At 39.0% G+C, this 12,806-nt stretch overlaps 1 long non-coding RNA gene across 1 annotated transcript; it reads right to left on the bottom strand.

Moving 5' to 3' along the window:
* Window positions 1-2,771: 2,771 nt before the first annotated feature.
* On the bottom strand, window positions 2,772-10,807 carry LOC122803592. The gene is made up of 3 exons (XR_006365128.1): window positions 9,930-10,807; window positions 4,439-4,588; window positions 2,772-4,326 (listed from the first exon to the last, which is right to left on the bottom strand). It is a non-coding gene; the product is annotated as an uncharacterized LOC122803592 (long non-coding RNA).
* Between the last annotated feature and the right edge of the window lie 1,999 nt (window positions 10,808-12,806).

Raw genomic sequence — 12,806 nt, forward strand, 5'->3', positions numbered from 1 at the left:
CTACTAAAGGTAATCTACTGCTGAAAAATGATGCAAGCATATATGCATACCCCCCAATAACAAGTTGTTCAAGTTAAAGAAAAGGAAGCTATCAATTAAACACAAGTAAACACTACTCACATTCTTCCCACATACAAAATGTTGGCCAGTCTACTAAAGTTCATTTATTGAACCTCCTTTTATCAAAATACTCTTAAAATGGTATCAACAGTCAAGTATACTTTAAATAATCCAATCATGGTCTTGACTTCTAGGGAGCCATTAATCAGCAGAGATGTCAAGAAGTATCACGTGACATTTTTGTGGCCTTACCTTCCAAAGAGATTGCAAAACAGTGGAAGGTTGGCATAATGGTTAAGGTAATAAAACCCAAAACAGCCGACAGTCCTTGGAGTAAAAGCTCCGTAGTAAAAATAAAGTCCAGTAAATGAAAATAGCAAATCCTACTACGGAACTACTACAGTACACATTTCTCAGGGCAGAAATCTACAGCATATAATAGTGTCCAAAAACAAAGAATAAAACTGCAAACTAATAAAATAAATAAAAGAACTCGGGTTTATTGATATAATGGAGGTAAGCGCTTTGGCTTTCACTTAGGAGCTTCTTCAGACCTTGTAACAATAGTAAAATCACAGATGGTATATATACACAGCAAAAGCAGACAATTAAAACTAATCAAATGTTCTTAAAGAAATACAACTATGATGCACCTATATTCTAGACAAATAAACAAAAAACATAAAAATGACAACTAAGAAATAATAGAGTAATAAAGACATATAAAAATTATATAGTGCATGGCTCATACTAAAAACATCCATCCTATGCTAAAAAAACAAAGTCATTTATGCAGTCTCCGCCTTTTCAAAACGGGCTTGATAGACGCCCTCTCATTTAAGCCCCTTCCCCTATCTGCTTTCAGAGTAATAATCCAACAGGTTTCCCTGTATTCAGTGTATGTACTCACATCACCTTCCCTTATACTCATTCCCATTGCCTCAATAACCCTAATTCTGAAAATATGGTGTGGCCCTTGGGTCACCAACATGTTTAGAAAGTGCATTGTTAGGGGAATGTTTTCTTATATTATACAAATGTTCCCTAATTCTATCACGTAATATCCTATTAGTTTTTCCTACATAGAACGCCCCACAGGATTCGCACTCTGCTAAAATAGACCACACGTGGAGTCATACAATTATGAAGGCCGCTAAACAAAAAATTCCTACTTAAATCTGGATGGCAAAATTCCTCTGCAGTATTGATATAACTGCAGAAATTACAAGATCCACATGGTTCAGTATGGCCAAAGTCCACCTTTTCCATGCGATTGGTACACAAGTCTTTTCAAGTTCTTATGGTTTTTAAACCTAAACCTAGGGACATCACCAACTATATTCCCAATATCATCATCAACTAATAGGATGGGCCAATATTGTTGAAAAAGCTTGGCAACATACCTGGTATCACTAGAATAATGTAAAGGAATCTTGGTAACCTTCATTTTTCTGTCATTCACTATATTATCAGACCACCCATATGGACCATAATATGGTTTTGCCTTGGTCTCCCTCAGAATGGACAGGTCTTCCCATCGTTTCTCCAAGTCTGAAATAGTATACCCTCTAGCTAATAAATTCTTCTCAATAGTGACCAACTCGGAACGAAAACCAGTCTCGGAGGGATTCATCCTGGAGGCTCTCGTACCTTGTCCTCTGACAAGGTTCCTAAAAACATAGCCTGGATGCATACTCGTCCTGAACAGAAACACGTTCCTATAACAGGCTTTATGGAACACACCTGTGTTGATTATACCAGAACGTAACTTCCCAATCAACATAGACATCCAAATACTCTATAAAATCATAAGAAACCCGATCTGCAAGATTAACAAGCTCAAAAAAACTCAAAAATGCTTGAGAACCTCGCCATAAAATAAACAAATCTACAAAACGCCTATAAAATAATACATATTTCTTGAAATCTAACTGTGGAAACAGCTTGTCTTCTTCCCACTGAGCCAAGAACATGCTGGCGTAGCTATTGGCACAGAAGTGCCCATAGCTACGCCATGTCTCTGTAGGTGGATATCATTACCAAATATAAAGACATTACTACTAAGCACCGTTTCCAAAAGAAAACAAATCAAGTCAACTTGTAAATCTGAATATTCACTACATAGACCCAAATATGTCTTAATAGATTGTATACCCATTTCATTGGGTATCATGGTGAACAAAGATTGCACATCCATTGTAACAAAAGCTATATCACAATGATCCCCTACATCCTTGAGACACTCATATAAATACACCAAAAATTGCTTGGTATCTTTCAGGACAGTTATATTCAAATTAATCACAGGGTGTAGATGCTTCTCTATATATAAAGAAAGGGGCTCAGTGACCCAACCTCCCCCTGCAACAATAGGCCTCATAGAAGGATCAATAGGATGTTTATGTATCTTAGGGAGGCCCTGAATAATGGGGACTAGTGGATTGTCAACATTCAAAAACCTAAATACTTCTTCGGAAACAAGGGCCGCTCTATTGCTATCAACGATGTCATTACGCACAGTATTGATGATCCTATGTACATCTGCAGTGGAAATTTTATTACAAAATAATACATCTAACATATTATGCATAGTTCGTTCATAATGCCTTCTATCCATAACCACAATCCGGACCCATTTATCTGCAGGTCGTATAACTAAAAGGTCATTACTTTGCAGGGTTTGTAAGGCTCTCCTAACTGTCAGATTATGTCTCAGGGTTTTATTCAGGGTAGATGTCCTCTTTTCATAAAAATGAAAAATCTCATCTTGTCAACTTTCAATAAGCCTCAACTAATGGATGATTAGAAGGTGTATAACTTCTGGGTCTTCTCAGATATATATCCTGGCTAGCGTCTCCTTCTCCACTACCAACATTACTACCAAAAAACATAACATCCCTACAAAAAATCTTCAGGTCTAATACAGTATTTGCCAAACTGCTCGGACGAGTAGGAATAAAGTTTAAACCTTTATGTAATACATTCTGTATTTCTATAGTCAAATAATGGTTAGAAATATTATAAATTAGCGAGGTTGTATCTTGCCCCACATCTTCTTGATGGCTTGATTCGGAAACGATTCCCCTGACAGTTTTCTTTTGTGCCTGTTCCTGCTGTTGGACTTGCCTCTCCCCCCTCCCCTGTCCACTCGGACAGGTAGCAGAAAAGGGAGTTGACCATCAACTCCATTCTGGTAACATACTGAGGACACAACCATATTAACATGCTTGACATTGGCCTTGGGTCTAACTACACAGTCACTCGCTCCAGAACTATCCCTTCCAATTACAACCATTCCTCTCAGGCAACCCTGTCCTCCTAATTATCCCATCCGTTCTTCACCATTACTAGAGGCATCATTCACATTAGCAGCACATGTAACAGTGTCAGTTGTATCTATAGGGTTAGAAGCAATACTACCCTTATTACCAATAAACCTTTTTCCCCATTCATGCTCAAGGGTCATCACTATCAGGACCCTGAGCTACATGCAAACTATTAGTATTGACATCCTCACAGGCTAAAACATTATTTATTTTCATAACATCTCTCCTAGGAGTCTGCAAAACATTGTCAATAGAATGTCCAGTACGAGGCCACAAAAACACATGGCCTGCTTTAAAGTCCGAAGTGTGTCTAATAATTTTTGTTCGTTTTTGTTCTACAAGTTTCTGTTCAAATATGGCAACACTGTCCATGGTCCTCTCTGAGAGGTTATTGGACATTCACTCGATAAAGATTAAAAAGTTGTTTGTTTCCGTATTAAACTAGCTTGCAACCGCTCCTCCTCAGGTTTAAAGAAATCAATAGGAGCTTCATATAACCAGCACTCGCCTCCAAATTAAATTTCTGCCAACCTGTTAACTCTGGGTACAGAGAACCTTGGCTCGGCATATTTAAGACGCACAGTCCCCTAGGCACAATGTTACTTTCAAGACAGGCTTCAAAGTGCAGGCATTGCATTTGCAAACGTTTGTAACGCAAAAAATCCTTTTCTAGTGCATCTAAATGAGACTGTAGAACTTCCATGTCATCCGTTACAACAGAAACATCACCTTCAAGCTGGCGGGAATCCTCTCCCCAAACTTCTAAAGTCTTCAAATACTTTTCAAACCTTTCAGATAAGGAATCCGACGTTAGGCTGCGCCTCATTCCAGGCAAAGCAGCCGCCAATTGGATTTAAAGTTCCAGTATTCACCTCACCAGTCAGAATATAATCATGTTCAATATCCAGCACTTGTTCAGTAGCCATGTCTCAGACTGCCGCTGATAAAAATAGAATATAATAATAAAACCCAAAACAGCCAACAGTCCTTGGAGTAAAAGCTCCGTAGTAAAAATAAAGTCCAATAAATATCATAATGGTTAAGGTGTTTACCTTACAAACACAAGGTGCAGGGTTTGATTCTCACATGGGGTAATTGGCTAGGCTTAAAATGGCCCACAAGGGCAGCTAGCCTAGTACTAATCTGTCTATGAACTTTGGAGCTCCATTCAAACCATTCAGAGCTTCAACTTGAATTTCTTCCTAAAATCAGAATCAATAGAAAATATAATTACATTTGTCTCCCTCTTTCAGCAAAGTGATCACATTGAGAAAAAAAAAAAAAACACATTAAACAATGTAGCAACAACCAAGCTTCCCACTAACTATTCAAACTTTGAAATACATTCTGATATGCAAGTCATGGATTAAGTGGATTTTAATACTCAGCAGGAGTATGAAGCATTTCCCATGACTGTGTGGGTAAGGCTTACATCTGTTGCTGTAACCAACCACTCCCTACAGCTAACAATGTACACAACCATCAGGAAAATCAACTTCAAGAGCTCCAAAATGTTCAGAGACTTGTTCATGTATCTACACTGTCACCATATCAATACCTCTCCCCCCAGCCCCAGTATATAGCACTTTATATCGAATACGTGCGCATTATACATGCATTTGTTTATATATTTTTTGTGTGTGCAGTTTTTCTCCCTTGACCTACAACGAAAACAGATCAAAGTACTTGCACTGTACAAACACGTACATAAATGCATGGAACTAGTCATACCCAACAGAACCAAGTCGCTCTTCTCCAAAAAAAAAAAAAAAAAAAGGAAGCCAATCTGGTGGTCCCCTGCCACCAATAAACTCTACGACAGAAAGAAGAAACTGTTGCAGGAAAAAGGTGAAGTCCCAAGATTGGAAAAACTCGCTTATTAGCCTCAACATAAATTTGAGATCCCACATCAAAACCCCGAAAGCCAGCTATTAAGGCAGAATTGCGGCACAAAGACTTCTATAGTTATATCAAGAATCTCCACGGCAATACCCAGGTTTGCTCTGAGTTACTGCACAATGGGGTTATCTTACAGATTAGTAACTCGCGGGCGTTACCGCGCAGGTTAGGGCGTGTCCATGTTGATTGGCAGGTCCGCACACGTGAGTGACACCGAATAACTAACCTGCCAGAATAAATTGCCGAAAGTTGCACTCATTGAACAACACACAAGTACACTCCAATAACTAACCTTTTAAAGCGGCAGCTCCTGCTTCGAAAGGGTCGGTGTCATAAAGTTAATACCTTTTTATGAAGTAACGCATAAAGCCAGGACATTATGAACAACATTATACCTCAAAACACAATGGCTGTGCCCCTGTACTAATCCTGACTTTTATTTCTTGACCCCTGACTATACTTCACATCTGTAATACCCAAATTCTATGTCAAATTGGCATCCACTGATCTATAACTCCTCCTTACTATCTATGAGGGAAAAAAAAAAAAAAAGGTGTACTTTTCCTCTTACTTTCCTATATCCCTACTCTCTGTACATTTGATAGTATTCTCCATGTATGCCATGTGCTACAATTTTTATTTCCTAACTACTGCATGTTTATATGTTATAATTATGTCACTAGTAACAATATCTTAATTTTATCTAATTTTTATCTGATTACTTTACATGTATTTCTTTAATGTGATTTAGTATCATTAGAATTTTTAATTTCGGAGCTTATCTCCCCGGGCCTCTACTGAAAATGGACCAGCTAGACTAGCCCGGTCAACAAATGTAAAATAAATAAATAAAAATTACTATAACCATAATGGAAAATTCAGGACACATACTATCCCTCTTGTATAATGACCCCAAGACGCAAAGTTCCTGTGAACGTAGAATATAAAACGTGAAAACGAGCACAGGCGGATGTATTGGTGGGGTTTGGGAAGGATAGTTGTAGTTTTACTTTAGTTATTGTTGGCATAGCTCTCAACCTTCCAACTTGATGGTATTGCCTTCTTAATGTGGAACAAATGGGCAAAATGTGGAACACATATTAATGGCTTACTAACAACTTCAACTAGGAAGGTCATAGGATGGTTAAAATGTGCTGGTTTTACTTCTAAAGAAGATCCTTTAATGAACTAATATGATTAATTTCTATTTAACATGGAATTCACTTAAAAAAAATTCCTAACACTGAATGTGTGAAGACCCCAAATGAGGTACGTTCCTCATTATGAGGTACACTTGAGAGGTATGAATTCATTGGTAACCTTGCTATGTGTATAACGCACACACAGATATGAATTGTATTCTTACCCATACATCGCAATTCGCCCGTATTTAGACTCGAATTGTAGTTCTGCTGCTCCTAATCCAAATCCATCCTAAAACTGGTGAGTTTCAGAAGTGATTAACAGCAGTTAATAAATGGCAATAATTACATTTTGTTAATGTCTCGGATTAATACTACTAATTTGAAAAGTTTTTTTCATCGAGACAATTACGTACTAGCAATACCATCAAGTTTCATTTTGCACTGTAAGACTAGTGTGCTTCAATGACATACGTATTCCTGGAACTGCCTTACCCATCTCATGAATAGATAACCTTTCTGAAAATCCAGCAGAAAAAATTATAAAACCAAATGTATTTGAAGTCGTGCAATTACCTAATGTTCGCTTGAAAAGAGCAAATGAGCAAAATGAGACAATCATAATACAAACCAAAAGACTGATTACGGTTCTAGTTATTCATTTTGGTGCTAGGCAATGGTTTAGATTGTCCTGAAAAGAAAAACACTTAATACGTGTCATCAGGAGAATAGGCATAGACTGTTTCTTTACTACTTGCTTGCTTCACTTTTCAGTAATTATTTCTTTAAAACATATGGCGCATTATACCAGTTTCGTTAATACTGCAGGGTTCGTAAATATGGAGCGTTTTCTTTTGGTGGTAATGCAACGCTGGAAAATACAGAATGGCATGTGTTTGTGCTTTACTAGTTGTTGGCTTCACTTTACAGTAATTATTTGACATACATGTTGATATTGCCTAGCCCGGCCCAGGGGCGTGTCAGGGCGGGATTTGCTACTGCGCATCCTGCGAGGTACTAATCTGTAAGATCACCCACAATGGTACCTCCTACACGGAGCCAACAGATTTAGTGACAACGTTACCTCTCTACCCCCCCCAGAGGACCAATCACAATACCAGAGGAATGCCAGGTACCCAGCATTACTACAGCACAGGTTAACGCTGCATTGTCCAAGGCCAAGAATACAGCTTCCATGGGACTTGACAACATCCCCGGATGTGTTCTACATGAACTACAAAGTGTATGGGCACCACATCTGTGTACCCTGTTCAATCACATCCTCACCTCAGGCTTTGTCCCTACCGAATGGCACATTGCTACAGTCATCCCTCTCCATAAAGGAGCGACTACAGTCCCTGGGAATTATTACCCCATTAGCCTGACAAGTCTGTTATGCAAGGCTATGCAGCGCATCATCATGGACCTAATTAACAAGGATATAAGGATTCTCCAAACTCTAGATCCCATGCAATTTGGTTTTGTGAAAGGTAAATCATGTCTGCTCAACCTGGTGTTGACTTGAGTCAGTCACCAGAGCTGTGGATGAGGGCAAGGCAGTTCATACAGCCTACCTCCATCTGGCCAAGGCCTTTGATACCATTCCCCACTCAGAAATTAGGCATCAACTCCTATATCACTAGGTGGGTTGCAAATTGGCTCACAGATAGAACCCACAGTGTGAAAGTAGCGGACTCCAAGTCAAGAGTGGAGTCCCACACCGATCAGTCCTGCATCCTCCAGTTTGGCATCTACTTTTCAGAAATCCAGGCCAACACAGAGGGAGTCTGGCTGACCACGTTCTTAGACTACTGCAAGATGGGAGCCATTATTAACACCCCCCCCCCCCAAATGATGCAGACATCCTGCCGAAAGGCCTCACAGAGCCCAAAGACTGGTGTCGAAACCATGGCCTTTAATGTCAAAAATGTATAGTCATTCCCTTTGGGAGAAACTCAGTTCCCACTAATTACCACATCGATGGGAGCCCAGAAAACATGGAAAGCATTTTCATAAGAGATCTGGGGACACAGGGTGACAACAACCTCTCCTTTGACCACATTGCTACTGCAGTCAGAAAATCTGTGTGACATCTCATTACCAAGGGTTTTACATTCAGGAAGAAAGGAGGTAAACTCTCTCTACCCTTCCCTCATTAGGCCAATAGAGGGCAACACCCTATTTGGCATGTACCTCACTAGATACATGCAACAGCTGGAAAGGCCACAGAAGTACCTCACAAAGGTGATCCTAGGCTTTAAATACATGTCCTACATGGACAGACAAAAACACTCCAGCTATTCTCTGTCAACATGATGGAGAAACACTGTCTATGCTCTGAAATAGACTTCCCAAGCATGTCAAGCAGAGCATCTACTGGCCCTCTTCAAGAGAGATCTTGATAAGTGGATGGGAAATAGAAAGTTCACCACAGGGATTACTCCAGTAACTCTACTTAATAGAGGCACTGGGATTAAACAGAGCGGCATGATGCCAGGGCACTTCTATGGGTTGGGCTTGTAAAGGCTCCAGGACCATTAGCCTTGTATACACATCTGAACCTATGGACTCGCTCACCAATAACCTCAACAAATTAACAGCCTATAAGAAACCTGGGCCAATAATAGCACACCCCTTTTGGCTAGACCACACTTACCTGACGTTGTTGTACAGACCAACCGGAGAGGTACTGTTCTACAACAATGCCATTTACCTGACCCATAACACATGCATTATAAATTACTCCAGATAAAACTTCCTTTCAAACTGTCTCGTGAATGTATATTTTACATCTACACTGTATTTCATTGTACTATACAACTTAAAAAGCAAAGAAATGTACGCAAATAAGACTTAAAATGTAGCATAGGAATGCATTTTACACGTCTCAGAATCCTCACGTAACAGTCTATTAAACACCCAAGAGCACCAGTGAATCTAACCACCCCCAAAAAACTTTATACACTCACAGCACCTACAGTCGCACCCCACACCCATTTGGTGCCAACAAAACAAACGATTGGAAATTCACAGCGGAGTCTTCAGAGAAAAGCCAAAATCATTAAGTATACAAACTGCTCTTAAAACGAACTTAACTTATTTTGCTCTACCATGAATAAGAACATGGAACAAGCCACGCCAATACATGTGGCTTCGCACAAATAGACATTTAAACCACGGCATAGTTTGAAATTAATAGAAAACTACAAATACTTAAAAACCTCTAAAAATGCCCTAACAGCTGCAAACCCATAAAACAAAAATTGAACCACACTCGTCAGGCATAATAACTAATGCACCTCAATGCGAGAATGAGGCATGCACAGTTAAACCACTTCTTGGATACAATAAGCAACAACAGAACATTTCACAAACTACATATTATAAACTACAATGCTACAAACAATTTTCTAACGTACAATATCAGTCAAAAACACAACATAACCTACATTTATTCAAACTATAAAAGTTTAAAATCAGACGCGAACAAATCCTACTGTACCTGTAATATGGCGGACCTACCGGAAAGAAAGAATGAAGGACCTTGCACGCAATTTCCTGCCAGTTCAGATAATTACCACGATGGCTGAGAAAAGAAACGGGCTACCTTTTTACGACTTCGACGTAAATAGCAAACTACGTTTCTAACGCTAATTATGTTGGCAAAGCCAGTGGGAGTGATGGGAAGTAGTAAAACTAAAAAGTAACTGTATATATACGAAATTTCTTTTGAAAACTAAACGTGTTTCAAACCATGATGTATAGCCATAAATTATGTTTTGTACGCAAATGTAGTACTGTTCTGACCACTGACTTTCATTTAAAATGTAGTTAATACCCGGAATGTTGTCGTGTGTATATGTACACACATGTAGTTCAGATATATAGCTAATCAATTTATATGGATTTAAAATGTGTATTTTCACTATTTTTTGAATGTTATGTAGCTTTATGTATTTCAGAGGTGCTGTGTCTCGTATGAAATGGTTTGGGTATTATTTCAGAGGGACTCTAATGACGTCTGTTTTTTTTTTTTTTTTTAAATTTGGGCAAGGAATGAGTTTGTGTACAAAAGTGTTATGTTATCTGTTACTGTTCTGATGAAGTTCAACTACTATATGAACAGTTGTATTGAGACGTAAGTTACTGCGATATCTTCGCAGCGTTTTTTTCCTGTTTTTAACAATGTACTCCAGTCAGCATGTCAGACTGGTAGAGGGCAAAGACAAGTAAGTAGTTCACTGTTTTGCAAAGTTCAGACAGTAGTATGGAACATCTAATTTAATGTTACTATTAAACAGTATTAATGGCGGCCCCGGTGGTGCACCCGTTAGCGTTGTCGCCTCACAGCAACATGTTCTCCGGTTCGATCCTTATGCTGTAGGTGGATTAGGCACTCTAAATCAGCCCTAGGTATGAGTGTGTGCCTTCCGTGGAAGGTTGGGTGCCGGGCTGGCAACTCGGCACTGTAAATCTCTATTGCCAATCTTGAGCGGACAGGTGATCTGCTGTGGCGACCTAACCGGGAAAAGCCCAAAGAAGAAGATTACACAGTATTAATACTAAATGGTATTTATTTCCTTAAAATTTAATAGCAGGCGTGCTCTAACATTAACATTTAGTTGTTGTGACTTTCGGCTTTTCCCGGTTAGGGGTCGCCACAGCGGAACTCCGGTCCGCCAATGATTGACAGTTGATTTTTACGTACCGAGTCGCCAGCCCTGACGCACAAGCTTCAACGAAGGCACGCCCGTTCACGCATGTCTCCACGCAGAAGACGCTCTAACTGAGAGTCGAACCGGACAGCGTCTTAACTGAGAGACGACAACGCTACCGCAGCACCTATCACCGCGTATCCTACAGTAGTTACTTAAAATAGCCACTTACTCTTTCTGCAAGCTTTATTTTCAACTATATTTTTGGTAAGTGTACTGGATCCCCACTACCCCACCTGTTAAAATTATACAAAGGGGAATGAATAGCCTCCCTAATAAAACTATTAGGATAAATAGGATAAGTCTGCAGATATTGTTCAAAAGAAATGTGCATATGCTTAGGTTTGGATACAGGTACAACGTTCAGAGTGGAGTATGCATGATTCAGCCTTCTTGACAATCACTGGAAGAATATTGCGTACAGTGAGCTCTGTTCGAGATGTCCATTTTGTAGTAGGTAACTGTTGAAACTACTGCACTATTTTTTCATTTGATAAGAACCTTTGGCTTTATCATTTGTATGCAAAGCACTATTGGAACTAAGTGTCTTTATGACAATGTAAATATAACTTGACAGTTTGGAGGCGTAGGAGTAAAACAAAGAGCTTTCCTGGGTTATCTGCAAACCAGACAATAACACATGAGTATTGTCTGTCTAAGATTTTTTCAACAGAAATGTCTGTTCCAATACCTTTTTCTACAAATGGAACTGTTCCGAATAAAAAAAAGATGCTGTTCAAGAGCCTGCTTTAAACCGAACTCTTTTAAGACTGCACTATGGTAACCAAATGAAAGACAGAAAATTAATGAACTGATATGGATGGAACTGTGGAAGAGGGAGAATCTCCAACATAATTGTTGAGGTGGAATATCAGATTGTCTGTCTGATGAACTAGAAGATTTAGAAAATGGAGAAAGAAGATGATTTAAGAATGTATGTAGCTGTAGAGAACCTAAAGACAAACTTAAACAACTTTTTAAAATCCCAAATCTCCAGTTTATCCTGCATCACCTTCTAAATCTATTATTGTGAGATTCAGCTACTCTGAGCAAAGCTTATCTTCTGAAGTGCATGGACAAGTCCTTCAATAAAAATGGGTACAAACATTGTAAGGTTTAATAATTAGTGTGCCACCAAGATAATTTATCCTTTGTTGACCAGATTAGTCCTACTAGGCTAGTAGTTTCTTTTCAAGGGAGAGAACAGATGGTATTTATACTGCTAGGGTAAATTTGGTCTGGTCATCAGAGAGCTTCCACTACTCTTTTTGATAGGTGCCATGAGATCTTTTACATCTACCTGAGCTACCACTAACTCATGCATGTGGAGCATCATTTTAATATTTCATCTGAAGGAAAGCACAGTCAGGAGTGCACCCCCTCCAAAAAATTTAATTAAAATATTACTTTATTAAAACTAGAATAAAGTTTTTCTGAATCTACTATTACTAATAATAATCATATAAAAACGTTGATGTATCAAGTTTAAAGATTCAGTACTAACCAGATGAGCTCAGCATATGCACAGTTACTGTGTAGTGTAGTACTGAGAAGTATGTAAAGGCATATCTTGCTAGAAGCTCCATTGAGCCTGATTTAGTTGTTGTGTCTTTTGGCTTTTCTCGGTTAGGGGTCGCCACAGTGGAACTCTGGTCTGCTAATGA

The sequence above is a fragment of the Protopterus annectens genome, chromosome 5.part1 (assembly GCF_019279795.1).
Source record: "Protopterus annectens isolate FY-2018-M chromosome 5.part1, PAN1.0, whole genome shotgun sequence".
In the NCBI taxonomy this organism is placed as follows: Eukaryota; Metazoa; Chordata; order Ceratodontiformes; family Protopteridae; genus Protopterus; species Protopterus annectens.